The following is a 17,275-nucleotide window of genomic DNA, read 5'->3' on the forward strand; positions in this document are numbered from 1 at the left end:
AACAAATGTTAAAGGAACTTCTCTAGACAGGAAACAAGACAAAGAAATGACCTACCTACAGAAAATAAACCAAGAACAATAAAGAAAATGACAGTAGGATCATGCATATTGATAATTACCTTAAATGTAAATGGATTAAATGCACCAACCAAAAGACACAGACTGGCTGAGCAGAAGAAAACATGTGCGTGTAGGCACTTCAATTTACCATATCACTTGGGTTGTTCTATATTACCAAAACTACCATTTAATAGAAAAACCTGCAATCACTTTTTAAAATTCAGAATTATCTTGGAAACTTTTGAAAAATACAAATGTCCAGGGTATTGCTTTTTAATTTTTTTTTTTGCCAGAGTTCCAGATGTTTCTAATGAGCAGCTATGTTTAAAAACAACTGAAGTATACAGTGATCTCTTACTTTTTTCTAGTTTCACTTTTTCTATTTCATATTCAGTGCTCCCACTTCATTTAGTTTGTTTTCCAATTTTTCCATCTTTTTTTTTGCTGTTCTTTCTCAAGCATAGTAGAAAATCTCCTGTATACATATATGCTGTTGCTGTTCAGTCACTAAGTCGTGTCTGACTCTTTGCGACCCCGTGGACTATAGCATGCCAGGCCCCGTGGGGTTCTTCAGGCAAGAACACTGGAGTGGGTTGCCATTTCCTTCTTTCAGTTCAGTTCAGTCGCTCAGTCGTGTCCGACTCTTTGTGACCCCATGAATTGCAGCACGCCAGGCCTCCCTGTCCATCACCAACTCCCGGAGTCTACCCAAACCCATGTCCATCGAGTCGGTGATGCCATCCAACCATCTCATCCTCTGTTGTCCCCTTCTCCTCCTGCCCCCAATCCTACCCAGCATTAGGGTCTTTTCTAATGAGTCAATTCTTCGCATGAGGTGGCCAAAGTATTGGAGTTTCAGCTTCAACATCAGTCCTTCCAATGAACACCCAGGACTGATCTCCTTTAGGATGGATTGATTGGATCTCCTTGCAGTCCAAGGGACTCTCAAGAGTCTTCAACACCACAGTTCAAAAGCATCAATTCTGCAGCGCTCAGCTTTCTTCACTGTCCAACTCTCACATCCATACATGACCGCTGGAAAAACCATAGCCTTGACTAGACAGACTTTTGTTGGCAAAGTAATGTCTCTGCTTTTAAATATGCTATCTAGGTTGGCCATAACCTTCCTTCCAAGGAGTAAGCGTCTTTTAATTTCATGGCTGCAATCACCATCAGCAGTGATTTTGGAGCCCCCAAAATTTAAGTCTGACACTGTTTCCACTGTTTCCCCATTTATTTCCCATGAAGTGATGGGACCAGATGCCATGATCTTAGTTTTCTGAACGTTGAGCTTTAAGCCAACTTTTTGACTCTCCTCTTTCACTTTCATCAAGAGGCTCTTTAGTTCTTCTTCACTTTCTGCCATAAGGGTGGTGTCATCTGCATATCTGAGGTTATTGATATTTCTCCTAGCAATCTTGATTCCAGATTGTGTTTCCTTCTTTATACATATATAAATATGGATAATATATATTATAGAAAACTTAAGAATTTTTGCCTAACTGAAAAATTTACGACATTTTGATTTCACTTGACTTACTATGAATAGAATGCTAGATTCCTAATTAAAAAAAAATAAATGTGCAACAAGCAAAAAGGGTTTACTGTATAGCACAGGGAACTATAGTCAATATCTTATAATAACCTATAATGGAAAATAATTTCAAAACTAATATATGTGTATATGTATAACTGAATCACAAAAAAAATTTTCTTTTTGAAATTTAGTAATGTTTATCTTTTTTGTCAATTTTTTTCTAAATCTCCTATAGACATCTAATAACAATGTATGAGATACAAAGCTGATTCATGTCAATATATGGCAAAAACCACCACAAAATTGTGAAGTAATTAGCCTCCAATTAAAATAAATTAATTAAAAAAAATTTAAATATGTTTGGGTAGGATATAAGATTAATATAAATTAATATAAATAGAAATCTATTATATTTAAATTATCACTGACATCATTCAAGATGCTATTCTTATTTTTTCTGAACTTGTAAAATATTTTCAGAGAAATATTAATGTCTCATTATGATTATATATTTTTTCCTTTCCCCTTATATTTCTTCTGATTTTTTTCTCTCTGATTTTTCTTTATGTATCTTAGTTTCTTTGTTGTTAGGTGTCTGATGGCTTATGATGTCTATCATCTTTGTGAACTGCACCTTTTATCTTTAGAAATATTCATCTTTGCTTAATTAAAAAATTTAAAATAAGAAAACAATGAAATAGACAATAGAGGAAACAAAGAATAGAACAAAAATCTGGAGTACTGTCGCCATAACATTTACAAACAATATATGTTGCCTTCAATCATATTTGAGAACAGAGCTGAGATGATTCTATTGTGGACCAGGTACTCCCAGGGGAGAAATTTTCTTAGATAATTTCAAAAATGAAATTTGAAGATGGCTTATTGAAGGACTGGCACAATAAACTATAAATTAGAGTTACAAAAGCTTTAAACAGATTTGAAAATATCAGTTGTTATCAAGAATTGTTGTTTAGGGCTAAGTTGTGTCTGAATCTTTTGAGACCCCACGGACAATAGCCCACCAGGCTCCTCTGTCCATGGGATTTCCCAGGCATGACTACTGGAGTGGGTTGTCATTTCCTTTTCCAGAGGATCTTCCTGACCCAGAGATTGAACCCACATCTCTTGTATTGGCAGGAAGATTCTTTACCACTGACCCACATGGGAAGCCTATTATAAGGGATAATGTAGTTCAAAGAGGTACTCAGAGTCAGATGGAGGGAGTCACAAGAAGGGCAATGACACATAATGTGTATCTCAGAGGGCTCAGTAGATTGTCAGCCAATTATTGCCAGCTGAGAATGGGAGTCCTGTATTCCCATGCTATTCATTGTTTCGAGAAGCAATCAATTTGGATTTTAGTGTGTGATATTATGTCTTAAATTCTGCATCTTTGTATGTATAGGCACAGTACATACAAAGCATGTTGATGGACTGATGTCATACGATGAAATCAATTTGTCTGGTTTAGAGACACAGGATACCCTCAAATTTAGCTAATACTCCTTCAAAGTTTATAGGTCAGTAAATCAACTCTTTTTCTCTATACCCTAACCTCATGCTCCCATTTATCATTCTCTTTAATCATATAACATTTATTCAAGGTTAAGCCCAAGAATTTCTTCAGTATAATCTGTGTTTTTCTGCAAAGTGTGCATGCTGATATTTCTACTGATTAGTTCAATTCTACTGGAACTGAAACACTTGCTTAAACTAGTGAAACATCAGCCTGCTCTCTGTTAGAAAGCATTATCAGTCACCATTTCTGAAACAAATGATGTGTTTATAGAAAGTATTAATTTGAAAGCTTAAAATTACTCTTTATTAAAAGTGTTCACTGCCCAGGCAACAGATATGGATTAATTCACACAAGGGCACTGATGATGATTTGAATTTGTGCAAGTTTGGTGAAATAACAAGACAGCTGGACCCATGATCTTCCGTGTTTCAACCTTATTCTAATTCATGAGGCAAAATGTAGCAGACCAAGGAAGCCTAGGTAAGATAGGGCAGCCAACAGCGTATGACTTATGGCCAGCTCCTTGAAGTATCATCTACAGAAATGGAGAAAGGAAAACACAGAATACCTTATTAACAATAGCAGAGCACCTGCTGCAGTACATCTGCAAAGGAATCGTTTGTCATTCATTTCTGCTATTCAGCAGATAAGACAAAGTGAATAAATATAAAGCAGACTTGAAGATTTAGTAAATGAAGAAAGTAAAAAGACACTGCATATTATATTAAAAAGTATCAGAATTAGAACTAGCCATGTTTATTAGTCTCTTGTGGATACTGTAACAAATAATGGCAAATCTGATGTCTTAAAACAATGGAAACTTATTTTCTCACAATTCTTAAGGTCAAAAGTCTGAAATCAAAGTGGGGCATTCTCTCTTCAGATGCCCTAAGGGAGAAATCCCTCCTTGCTTTTTTCAGCTTCAGATAATTCTAGTTGGTCATACATTTGTGGCTGCATCACTCTTGTGTTTATCTTACCTCCTCCTCTTCTCAAATCACTATTTTGTGTGTCTCTAATAAGGGCATTTGTCACTGGATTCAGAGTCCACCTAATAATATTGGATGACCTCCTCACCTTGAGACTCCTAACAATCATGCTTGTAAAGTTACTGTTGTTTACTCACTAAGTTGCTTTGTCCAACTCTTTTGTGATACCAGAGAAGGCAATGGCACCCCACTCCAGTACTCTTGCCTGGAAAATCTCATGGACAGAGGAGACTGGTAGGCTGCAGTCCATGGGGTCACAAAGAGTCAGACACAACCGGAGCGACTTAGCAGTTTGCAATACCAGGCTCCTCTGTCCATGGGACTTCCGAGGCAAGAATACTGAAGTGGGTTACCATTTTCTTCTCCAGGGGATCTTCCTGACCTAAGGATTGAACCTGTGTTACTTGCATTGGCAGGTGGATTCTTTACCACTGAGCTACCAGGGAAGCCCATATTTATAAAGACCCTTTTTTTTTTCATTAAGATACCATTCACAGGTTCTGAGAATTAGAGTGTGGACTTTACCTTTTATGGAGGGGCTACCATTTTGTTTATTATACCTTAGTTGATTAGGAAGGCCAAAAATATATTGACTTAACCCCTTTATAAATTGAAAAGTTGTGATTCCAACTTTCTTTACAACTCACTTATGCACTAAGGTATATCTATATCATGTAATTCTCACTCCCATATAGAGAATATATTTTTCTACCATTACATAAATACCCCTAGACTAGAACTTCTACCTTCCAGAAATTTTCCAAAGAAACTTATATTTAAGGCCTTAAAGAATCAAAATCCTGGATGGAATTAAGGAAGCAATTACAAAAATTAAGAAGGGAGTGATGAGGCCATTGCTGTTTCATTTTCATACAAAACATTTTATTCAACAGTCTTTGGACAGCACTTGGTGTCCATTCACAGTCAAACATGGATGCTGCAAAAATTCAGAAGTAGAAAGTATAGTTAAACGCTCCTTTCTCTTTTTAAAAACACCTGACTATATAATAACAAAAAACAGCTAATCAGATATTTATCTGCAATTTCAAGTACACCCTAACATTTTCATGAATTCTCCTCTGAAAGTCAGTTTCAGTTTTTCCCCTGGACAGTGTACCCAATGAAGCTTGAGACTAATGTTCTTTAAGCATTACACATGAGTATGCATTGTAAATATCTCTTTGCCCACAAAAATAGAAAAAAAAAATCCTATTATACCAAATGGCACTATATCAAATGGCACTCATCTCTTGATTGTGGAGTGGAGTTCATTAATTAAAATAATCATAGTTTATCACACATTCTTCCCTTCATTTCATTCAAACATATTTTGAACGAATCCAGCTCTGGACATTTTATGCTCAGGAAGTAGACTCTAAGCTAAGAAACCCATTTCAATTATCAAATCAATATCTTATGGACAACTCATTCAGGCTCTTTATTTTTAGAGCTGAGGGAAGAGAAATAATATATAATTAACACATTATCAGACAAAGACTATACTAAGCATTACACAAATATTGTATAATTTCTTACTTGACATACTCCTAAAAGTTGGAGATAATGATGCCCATTTTACTGATGAGGAAATGGTAAAATGACCTTACCTTAAAATAATCAGCTGTGAGTTTAAGTTCTACAATTCTAAAGCTAAAGCAATACGGAGTAGCTGGGAAATACTGAGAGTGAAGTGAAAGTGTCAGTCGCTCGAACAGGAAGACTTAAAGTTGATTTGAAGAATAAGGGACAGAAAGACTTTCCCAGAATAAAGGCAGAGAAATGAAAGAACTAAGCTACTGAAGAGTGGCCAGCGAGTGGAATATAGCATGAGTTAAGATTATACCAGATCTTTTATGTCCAGCTGAGTGGTTTAGACTGAGTTGCACAAGACCTGAGATCTATATTGGTTCTTGTAGGTCAACCACTTTTACTGTGATTCTCAGTGGAACTTTGCTATCCTGCATTTGAGAGAGTAACTTGTGCCTGACACATGCATGGCTAAAGGACTCCTCTCACTCCAGGATTTAACCGCTCTTAATTTTCACTTTCATATTCTGGGTGATGTGGATAATTACATTTGGCTGCCTGCAACCATGTTACTGCTGCTTTCCTGCAGACCTGTGACTCGTCATGTGTTCTCACATTGTGAGCTGTGAAATGCATCCAGCTGTCCAGTCCCTGGCAGAAGCCTGTTCATCATCTACCTCTCTGCTCTGGATCTAGATGGTTTAATCACACTTCTTTTCCAGGGGGAGATTTATCTTTCCAGTCACTTTACATGGCAATCGTAGAAAATATGAAAGCTCACTTGTGCTCTAAAATGGACAAAATTTGTAAACTTGTCCTCTGTTTGGAGCATGAAGAAAATGGAATATTGTGAGAAAGACAAAATATGAGAGTGAAGCTGAGGAACTCAGATCAAGAAAAAAGGTTTGACCAGCCTTTGTTAACAGCCTACTCAATGCACAATAAAAAAGTGAGACAAGGACACTATGTGGTGGGCTCAAAAGCAAATAAATCAGTGTATTTGCCAAAGAAAGGCAATGCCAAAGAATGCTCAAACTACCGCACAATTGCACTCATCTCACATGCTAGTAAAGTAATGCTCAAAATTCTCCAAGCCAGGCTTCAGCAATACGTGAACCATGAACTTCCAGATGTTCAAGCTGGTTTTAGAAAAGGCAGAGGAACCACAGATCAAATTGCCAATATCCACTGGATCATCAAAAAAGCAAGAGAGTTCCAGAAAAACATCTATTTCTGCTTTATTGACTATGCCAAAGCCTTTGACTGTGCGGATCACAATAAACTGTGGAAAATTCTGAAAGAGATGGGAATACCAGACCATCTGACCTGTCTCTTGAGAAATCTGTATGCAGGTCAGGAAGCAACAGTTAGAACTGGACATGGAACAATAGACTGGTTCCAATAGGAAAAGGAGTACGTCAAGGCTGTATATTGTCACCCTGCTTATTTAACTTATATGCAGAGTACATCATGAGAAACGCTGGGCTGGAAGAAACACAAGCTGGAATCAAGATTGCTGGGAGAAATATCAATAACCTCAGATATGCAGATAACACCACCCTTGTGGCAGAAAGTGAAGAAGAACTAAGAGCCTCTTGATGAAAGTGAAAAAGGAGAGTGAAAAAGTTGGCTTAAAGCTCAACGTTCAGAAAACTAAGATCATGGCATCTGGTCTCATCACTTCATGGGAAATAGATGGGGAAACAGTGGAAACAGTGTCAGACTTTGTTTTCTGGGGCTCCAAAATCACTGCTGTTGATGATTGCAGCCATGAAATTAAAAGACGCTTACTCCTTGGAAGGAAGGTTATGGCCAACCTAGATAGCATATTTAAAAGCAAAGACATTACTTTACCAACAAAAGTCCGTCTAGTCAAGGCTATGGTTTTTCCACAGTCATGTATGGATGTGAGAGTTGGACGGTGAAGAAACCTGAGCGCCGCAGAAATGATGTTTTTGAACTGTGGTGTTGGAGAAGACTCTTGAGAGTCCCTTGGACTGCAAGGATAGCCAATCAATCCATCCTAAAAGAGATCAATCCTGGGTATTCATTGGAAGGACTGATGTTGAAGCTGAAACTCCAATATTTTGGCCACCTCATGCGAAGAGTTGACTCATTGGAAAAGACCCTAATGCTGGGTAGGATTGGGGGCAGGAGGAGAAGGGGATGACAGAGGATGAGATGGTTTGATGGCATCACTGACTCGATGGACATGGGTTTGGGTAGACTCCGGGAGTTGGTGATGGACAGAGAGGCCTGGTATGCTGGGATTCATGGGGTCGCAAAGAGTCGGACACGACTGAGCGACTGAACTGAACTGAACTGATTTGCCTTAAGCATTGGAGCGCAACAAAAGATAGTGGAAATGGTGGTAACATCCTGAAACATACCCTACTAAACATATACATATGTCTTGGTTCAAAAAGTTCAGTATAAAGAGACCAAGTCCATGGTTCACACTTATTCTTTTGGTCATTCAAGAATTTATATTTATGCTAGGTGTTTATAGGTTATTTTATTGAATACCTATTTTGGACAATATCATTAAGGAAAGTGAATACAGCAAAGTACAGAAAAAGATGTTATAGACATTCGGAGGAAAGAAACGTCACTTCCAGATGAAAGGATACAACCACAGCATTACATGGATAAAACAACTTCTAAGCCTGGGCATTCATTTTTCTCATGTTAAGGACAGAGTCTCTGAGTTATTTTGAAGGAGCTCTAGGACACAGGGTATGAATAGAGACTGGTTATGGTGTCAAAGTACAGTAGGAGCCAGCCTAATTCAGCATCCTGACCATCTGACAGAATAATCAGGGCATAGTCAGCTCATCTGTAGGAGGGCAAGGGTCAGTAATGATAGAAAATGCAGAGAGAAATAAATGGCATCAATTAAGATTTGATTATTTGCTCAGCCAGATGTTGTAATATACATTTTACTATAAGAGGTGTCTAATGGAAGCGTTTGGGGATGAGGTCTCGGAGCATGACTTTGTTTCCACAGTGAGGCATTTGAATGATGTCACCTACACATAGAGACTGGAGAACAAGGTGGCAGCAGAAGAATGAGAACAAATTGTTTCTGTAGGAGAGAAGATAAAATGCAAAGGGCACATGTGTTGGAGCCAGATAGTTCTACATTTGAATCCTAGTCCCATTACTTCTTAGTTCAGTCAGCTGTGAACAATTACTAATTTGCCTAAATAGCAGAATCCTGGTTTATTTTAAAAGGAGTGAAGAGGGGGAATTGATGAATTTTGGTAAGATTAAGAGATACATTATGGAGTTCATAAACTTTCTAGATGCTCAGTGAATTATAGTTATTATTAGGAGAATCTTCCTTGATGATTTTCTCATATTGACCCCTGCTGATGCCCTGGCTCTTCTTGCTTCATCCTCTTAGACAAGTACATAAATGGCTTGTCAGGGATTGGGTGATGCTTTTATTCATAGTTCAAAGCATCTTAGTCATATTGATGAACCATCAAGAAAATACACAGCTTATCTGGTTTGTTTTACCCCTTCAAGAATGTGAATGAGTAAAAGGTGCTTTGCAGGGAAAATTCTAAAAGAATGATGAACTGCTAAGAAGCTGGGTAAATCCTACAGCCACTCAGCACTTGGATTCTGCTGTAGGCTGTGTAGGGAAGGGGAATGATGATAAAGGGGTGTATTAGAGATAGGCAGTTGCAAGCAAGTAGGTAATGATAGGAAATGATTGCCTATTTGCTGAAGGACCAAAAATCCAAGTAAAGAACTGTCAAGTAATTTGAAGTCATTTGATCTGATAAATATTAGGCTGCTGAAAAAGCTGGGTATTGTTTCCCTTGGAAAACCTGAACGAAACACTTAACCTTGAAAGTTACATGCAGCATATCCTGTTCCTCTGTACAGTTATGACATTGAGGGAATTTCTGAAGAAAACAATACATCTTGGTGACACTTTTCCAATAATAAAGAATATAAAGTGCTTTTAACACTACAGAGAAGGAAGACTGAGTAGATTGACTCAGATTTTCCATACTTCGGTGGCTTCGACATGCCTATCCCAGTTCCCACCATGTCCATGTTCATTAGAGATGTTAAGTGCTCTCTATTAGAGTTACCCAAACAAGCCAAATCAGTCAGTATTTACTGAGTGCCCAGACTTAACTGTATTCCATGGAGATATTAAAACAAAAGCCAGGTGTTCCTCAAATGAAGACTTGCTAAATGAGGTCCCAATCTGTGACTACAACAAGAGAGTTTTACCTACATTTTATTTTACCCACAACCTAATCTCATTGTCTTAAGGCAAAGAATCAACAGATGACTACTCTTTCCCAGGGTTAGAATTAAATCATGTGTAGATACCATAATATTGCTTTTTAGGGAGAGAAACAACTCACACGGTATTAAAACAGTATATATGAGTTGCTGTAATTACCCTTTCCAGATACTATTATCTAGATAATTTAAGGGAAAGACAATGAAAACAATTGCTTAAATTATTTAGATTGAAGCTCTGGGGTTAAAATTTTTGGAAGACAGAGTTTGACTTGGTTTTCAGCCAAAAGTATTTACCATGCACCAACTGAGTTGATTAAGGAAGAAAAGAATGAAATAATACTTACCCTTGTCCTTGAGGAGTTTAAAATATATGAGGAGGGGGAAATTGAGGAATTTTTGTAAGATTAAGAGATACGTTATGGAGTTCATAAACTTTCTAGCTGCTCAGTGAATTATAGTTATTATTAGGGGAATCTTCTTTGATGATTTAAAAGCAATGCTGCTAAAGGTTGTGAGGGAGGTCACCGTAAGGAGCTAAGAGAGTAAAAAGGAAGAGCATGTGACTCAGCCCTTTAGGGGAAAAGCTGTAGGGAAGACGTCAAGAGGCCTGAATTGGGATGCTCAGTCACTTCAGTCACGTCTGACTCTTTGTGACCCCATGGACTGTAACCTGCAAGGATTCTCTATCTAGGGGATTTTCCTAGCAAGAATACTGAAGTGGGTTGCCTTTTCCTCCTCCAGGGGACCTTCCAGACCCAGAGATGGAACCGACATCTCCTGCATTTCAGGCAAATTCTTTACCACTGAGCTACCTGGAAATTAAGAAAGAAGTATCCAAAAACAAAACAAAACCCACAGTAAATAGGGTTCCAGGAGATGAGAACAATAGAAGAAAATCCACAGAGAAGGGACATGGTAGCACAGGTAGTTCCATACTGCCTATAATTGTGAGATAGGCGGTAATGGAAAATGGTAAGAAGGATGTTTGAAGAGGGAAGGAAAGCCAAGTTTTAGATGGGTTTTTTATGTCAGTGTATGGAACAATCAGAAAATAGTCAAGGAAAATGAGTTGGCAACCCAATTTTGAAGTTGAAAATGAGGAAAAATATTTAAATGTTGACTTTTCAAGTAAACTTCTGGTGGCTATGATACATTCCTGGTCCATTAGCGCTTGACACAGAGGTGGAAAGTACTCTAGAATTTCAAGTCTTTTGGAATAGAGAAGCCAAGAAAACTAAAGGAGGGTAAGTCAATCACACGGAGAAAAAGAAAACATTATTGGGGAGTAGAGAATAGGAGACCCCCCAAAAAAGACCAGTCAAGAACTTTTCTTGTTATAATCCTTTACAATACACTGTTCTTACCTTGGCTTCTGTCCCAATGTCTTTGCTACTTTGGATAAAATCTCTAACAGAATGTTGTCTGTGAAGTTAGGAAGTATGTTTTGACTAAATGGAAGAACTGAGAAAAAGTGGAGCTAAAGTGTAGGAACTAAGGCAGGTGTGAGTAATTTGGGAACACATTGCCACTCTCCAATCTTCACTCTGAGTATAAAGAAAATAGAGTGAAATTTAAAAATCAATTGTATCACTACAATTGTCACTAAGGGTAAGATTTTGTCACTTATTCTCTGTTTAATGTGTCACGTTTTGGCATTCACAGTTCATGCTTAGATAATTTTAATGTCTATTTTAGAGCTTAAGTAATAATCTCCCAAGATGACGGAGTAGGAGGACATGCTTTCATCTTCTCCTGCAAGAACTCCGAAATTACAACACACTGCTGAACAACCATCGACAGGAGAATGTTGGATCCCACAAAAAAAAGATACTCCACGTCCAAGGTCAAAGGAGAAGCCCCAGAAAGACAGTAGAATGAACAAAATCGCATATAGAATCAAACCCCATACCCACCAGACACACTCAGAGGGCTCAGACAAAATGTTATGCACACCAGGAGATCCCACAGAGACTGAGCCAGATTTGCCTTTGAGTGTTTGAGTATCTCCTGCGGAGGGATGGGTCAGCAGTGGCTTGCCACAGGCAGGGGCTCGGGGTGCAGCAAACCTGGGTGTGGCATAAGCTTTCTTGGAGGAGGTCGCCATTAACCCCACCATAGAGCTGCCAGAACTTACACAGGACTGGGAAATAGACTCTTGGAGGGCACAAACAAAACCTTGTGTGCACAGGGATCCAGGAGAAAGGAGCAGGATTCCACAAGAGACTGATCCAGACTTGCCAGTGAATGTCCAGGAGTCTCCGGTGGAGGCGCGTGTCGCAGTGGTCAGCTGCAGGGTTGCGAGCCCTGAGTGGGGGTCTTTTGAAGGAGGTCACCATCATCTTTATTACCTCCACCATAGTTTGGTCTCAGGTCAACAAAAGGGAGGGAACATAGCCCCGCCCATCAACAGAAATTTGGATTAAAGATTTACTGAGCACAGCCCTGCCCATCAGAACAAAACCCAGTTTCCCCCCCAGTCAGTCTCTCCCATAGAGAAGCTTTCATAAGCCTCTCATCCTTATCTGGTAGAGGGCAGACAGAAAACCACAATCACAGAAAACTAATCAAACTGATTACACAGACCACAGCCTTGTCTAACTCAATGAAACTATGAACCATGCTGTGTAGGGTCACCCAAGACAGACGGGTCATGGTGGAGAGCTCTGTCAAAACATGGTCCACTGGAGAAGGGAATGGTAAACCACTTCAGTATGCTTGCCTTGAAAACCTCATGAACAGTAATGAAAAGACAAAAAGATAGGACACTGAAAGATCAACTCCCCAGGTTGGCAGATGCCCAATATGCTACTGGAGATCAGTGGAGAAATAACTCTGGAAAGAATGAAGAGACAGAGCCAAAGCAAAAACAAAGCCCAGTTGTGGATGTGACTGGTGATGGACACAAGGTCCGATTATTGCTCTAAAGAGCAATATTGCATAGGAACCTGGATTGTTACATCCATGAATCAAGACAAATTGGAAGTGGTCAAACAGGAGATGCAAGAGTGAACATAGACATTTTAGGAATCAGCAAATTAAAATGGACTGCAATGGGTGAATTTAACTCAGATGACCATTATATCTATGACTGTGGGCAAGAATCCCTTAGAAGAAATGGAGTAGCCCTCATAGTTAGCAAAAGAGTCTGAAATGCAGTACTTGGATGCAATCTCAGAAACAACAGAATGATCTCTGTTCGTTTCCAAGGCAAACCACTCAAATATGACGGTAATACAAGTCTATGCCCCAACCAGTAATGCTGAAGAAGCTGAAGTTGAGCGATTCTATGAAGACCTACAAGACCTTCTAGAACTAACACCCAAAAAAGATGTCCTTTTCATTATAGGAGACTGGAGTGCAAAACTAAGAGATACCTGGAGTAATGGGCAAATTTGGCCTTGGAGTACAAACTGAAGGAGGGCAAAGGCTGATAGACTTTTGCCAAGAAAACACACTGGTCATAGCAAACACACTCTTCCAACAACACAAGGGAAGACTCTACATATGGACATCACCAGATGGTCAATACTGAAATCAGATTGATTACATTCTTTGCAGCCAAAGGTGGAGAAGCTCTATATAGTCAGCAAAAACAAGAGCAAGAGCTGACTGTGGCTCAGATCATGAACTCCTTATTGCCAAATTCAGACTTAAATTGAAGAAAATAGGGAAAACCACTAGACCATTCAGGTATGACCTAAATCAAATCCCTTACAATTATACTGTGGAAGTGACAAATAGATTCAAGGGATTACATATGAAAGACAGAGTGCCTGAAGAACTATTGACGGAGGTTTATGACATTTTACAGGAGGCAGTGATCAAGACCATCCCCAAGAAATGAAATGCAAAAAGGCAAAATGGTTGTCTGAGGAGGCCCTACAAAGAGCTGAGAAAGAAGAGAAGCTAAAGGCAAAGGAGAAAAGGAAAGATACACCCATTTGAATGCAGAGTTCCAAAGAATAGCAAGGAGAGATAAGAAAGCCTTCCTCAGTGATCAGTGCAAAGAAAGAGAGTAAAACAATAGACTGGGAAAGTCTAGAGATCTCTTTAAGAAAATTAGAGATACCAAGGGAACATTTCATGCAAAAATGGGCACAATAAAGGACAGAAATGGTATGGACCTAAAGAAGCAGAAGATATTAAAACGAGGTGGCAAGAATACACAGAAGAAATATACAAAAAAGATCTTCATGACCTGGATAACCATGATGGTGTGATCACTCATGTAGAGCCAGACATCCTGGGGTGGGAAGTCAAGTGGGCCTTAGGAAGCATCACTATGAACAAAGCTAGTGCAGGTGATGGAATTCCAGTTGAGCTATTTCAAATCCTAAAAGATGATGCTGTGAAAGTGCTGCACTCAATATGCCAGCAAATTTGGAAAACTCAGCAGCAGCCACAGGATGGGAAAAGGTTAGTTTTCTTTCGAGTTCCAAAGAAAGGCAATGCCAAAGATGTTCACACTATCACACAATTGCACTCATCTCACATGCTAGCAAAGTAATGCTCAAAATCCTTCAAGCCAAGCTTCAACAGTACAATAACTGTGAACTTCCAGACATTCAAATTGGATTTAGAAAAGGCAGAGGAACCAGAATCAAATTGCCAACATCTGTTGGATCATTGAAAAAGCAGGAAAGTTCCAGAAGAACACCTATTTCTGCTTTATTGACGATGCCAAAGCCTTTGACTGTGTGGATCACAATAAACTGTGGAAAATTCTTCAAGAGATGGGAATACCAGATCACCCTACCTCCCTCTTGAGAAATCTGTATGCAGGTCAAGAAGCAACAGTTAGAACTGGACATGGAAGAACAGACTGGTTCCAAATCAGGAAAGGAGTGCAAGGCTGTATATTGTCACCCTGGTATTTAACTTATATGCAGAGTACATCACGCAAAATGCTGGGCTGAATGAAGCACCAGCTGGAATCAAGATTGCTGGGAGAAATATCAATAACCTCAGATACACAGTTGTCACCACACTTATGGCAGAAAGTGAAGAAGAACCAAAGAGCCTCTTGATGAAAGTGAAAGAGGAGAGTGAAAATAGCTAAAAATTCAACATTTAAAAAATTAATATCATGGCATCCAGTTTCATCACTTCAAGGCAAATAGATGGGGAACCAATGGAAACAGTGACAGACTTTTTGGGGGGGCTCCAAAACCACTGCAGATGGTGACTGCAGCCATGAAATTAAAAGACACTTGTTCCTTGGAGGAAAAGCTATGACCAACCTAGACAGCATATTAAAAAGCAGAGACATTTCTTTGCCAACCAAGGTCCATCTAGTCCAAGCTATGATTTCTCCAGTAGTCATGTAAGGATATGAGAATTGTACCGTAAGCTACAAAACTGAGCACCGAAGAATTGCTGTTTTTGAACTGCAGTGTTGGAGAGGACTCTTGAGAGTCCCTTGGACTGCAAGGAGATCCAACTAGTCCATCTTAAAGGAAATCAGTCCTGAATATTCATTGGAACGACTGATGCTGAAGCTGAAATTCCAATACTTTGGCCACCTGATGCGAAGAACTGACTCACTGGAAAAGACCCTGGTGCTGGGAAAGATTTAAGGTGGGAGGAGAAGGGGACGACAGAGAGTGAGATGGTTGAATGGCATCACCGACTCAATTCGCGTGAGTTTGAGCATGCTCCAGGAGTTGGTGATGAACAGGGAAGCCTGGTGTGCTGCAGTCCATGGGGTCCCAAAGAGTCAGACGCAACTGAGTGACTGAACTGAGAGCTTAAGTATGCCAAAAGTAAGGATGAAACTCCTAAGTATCACCACAACACTAAAAAATAGTAGAGGGCTTATTATAACATTTTTAATGACTTGCTATGAACTAGGAATTGCTAGTAATTTCCTTGATGTTCACAATAAGTCCATGCAATGGCAACACTATTTCAGTAAAGTGGGAACTGAAACCGAGAGAAGTTAAGTAATATGCCTAAGATTGCAGGGGTCCTAAGAGGCAGAGCTGGGACTTAAATTTATTAGAGGAGTTAAAATTTCAACTGACCAATCAGGATGGTTATGATTTGCCTCCTCCAACACTAGAAAACATTTTTTCAAGTATGTTTCTTCTCACCTCTATTATTTTTCCACTATGTTACTCAGCTTCATTTCATCTGTTCTCTAAATGTTTCAGTAGAGGTGCAGAGAGGAAAAAAGAAAAGAACCACTTTAGATATTTCAAGCAGAGAGAATTTAATACAGGGTATTAGTTACACATGTATTTGAGGAGTTCTGAAGCTAAGCAGAGGAAATCAAATCAATTAGCAGCGGCTAGAAATATTGGGAGGGATAACAAGAGAAAGTGGTGTTACCAAAGTACAAAAATCAGAACCAGGATCAACTGTCAGAAACTAGAAAAAAAGCTGGGACTACCCTGTTGAAATAGAGACCAGCCCTCCTACTGAGAGTTGGCATCGCAGAAAACACAGGCACTGCTGAAGACATTGTCCAAGGTAGGAAGTTAAGAGAAATAGCCTTGAGTCCCTCCCCTCTCCCCACCACTGTCTGGTCTTCTGACTCCCCTCTTTAATCCATCTTACGTATAAGTCAGAGGGAAAAGGACATTCAGAAAAAAATAGTAAAACAGGAGAAGGACTGAAAAGGAATGGGAGACCAAACCAGTGCATGGCTGGTTCCCCAAATTGCTAATTAACCAGCTTGCCCCAGGGGCCCATTTTCTCAATCAAACCATAGATATGGCCTACTCAGTAATGGTAAAAATCAAGCATCTATTTTTGAAAATATGGTTGGTGACAGGGTACGGATATGTACAAGAAAGAAACAAGTTCATCATTTCCTTCAATAGCCACTAGTAACATTTGGCATGGATATAAGTTAGGAAGATAAAGAGATGATATCTTTATTGGAACTTAATGACCTAAGAAAGTTAGGTCTTACTTTCAATGCCACAGCTTGAAATATTGTGTCATTAACTTTCTTATATATATCCCCCAAAATTTCTAAAGTTGGCTCCCAAAGGGCATTACTATTCATTGTAGAATTGATTTATATTTTGTCATATTGAAACAAAATGACAACTCATGCACCATTTCATATGGACAGCTCCAAGTGAAAAAAATATGGTTCATGAGCAAGATTTAATAGTATGTGCTATTAAAGGATTGACAGTATGCTGAAACATTTAGACATAGATAGCTTCTTGAAGAATTTCTGAAGTTACTAAAAAGACCCCTAAGATGTCTGAAATAAGACTCAGAAGAAGAGTCCATTTATTCTTCCCCTGAAAAATTTAGTATTTGGCTACATTTACACTTTTGATTTCAACTGTGGGTGTTGCTTTCACTAAACGTTCTGATTCAAAAACAAGCAAAAAAAGAAAATCCCCACAA

General features: G+C 38.9%; 2 long non-coding RNA genes across 4 annotated transcripts in view; one reads left to right on the plus strand and one right to left on the minus strand.

The window, feature by feature from the left end:
* The window catches only part of LOC145523457 (uncharacterized), a 245,234-nt gene that overhangs the window by 80,491 nt on the left and 147,468 nt on the right, over positions 1 to 17,275 (minus strand). The gene's annotated exons all lie outside the window — the stretch shown is intronic.
* LOC145523096 (uncharacterized) lies at positions 331 to 10,803 on the plus strand. The gene is made up of 2 exons (XR_014066345.1): positions 331 to 677; positions 8,807 to 10,803. It is a non-coding gene; the product is annotated as an uncharacterized LOC145523096 (long non-coding RNA).

The sequence above is a fragment of the Giraffa tippelskirchi genome, chromosome 10 (assembly GCF_054371585.1).
Source record: "Giraffa tippelskirchi isolate mGirTip1 chromosome 10, T2T-mGirTip1v1.2.pri, whole genome shotgun sequence".
NCBI lineage: Eukaryota > Metazoa > Chordata > Mammalia > Artiodactyla > Giraffidae > Giraffa > Giraffa tippelskirchi.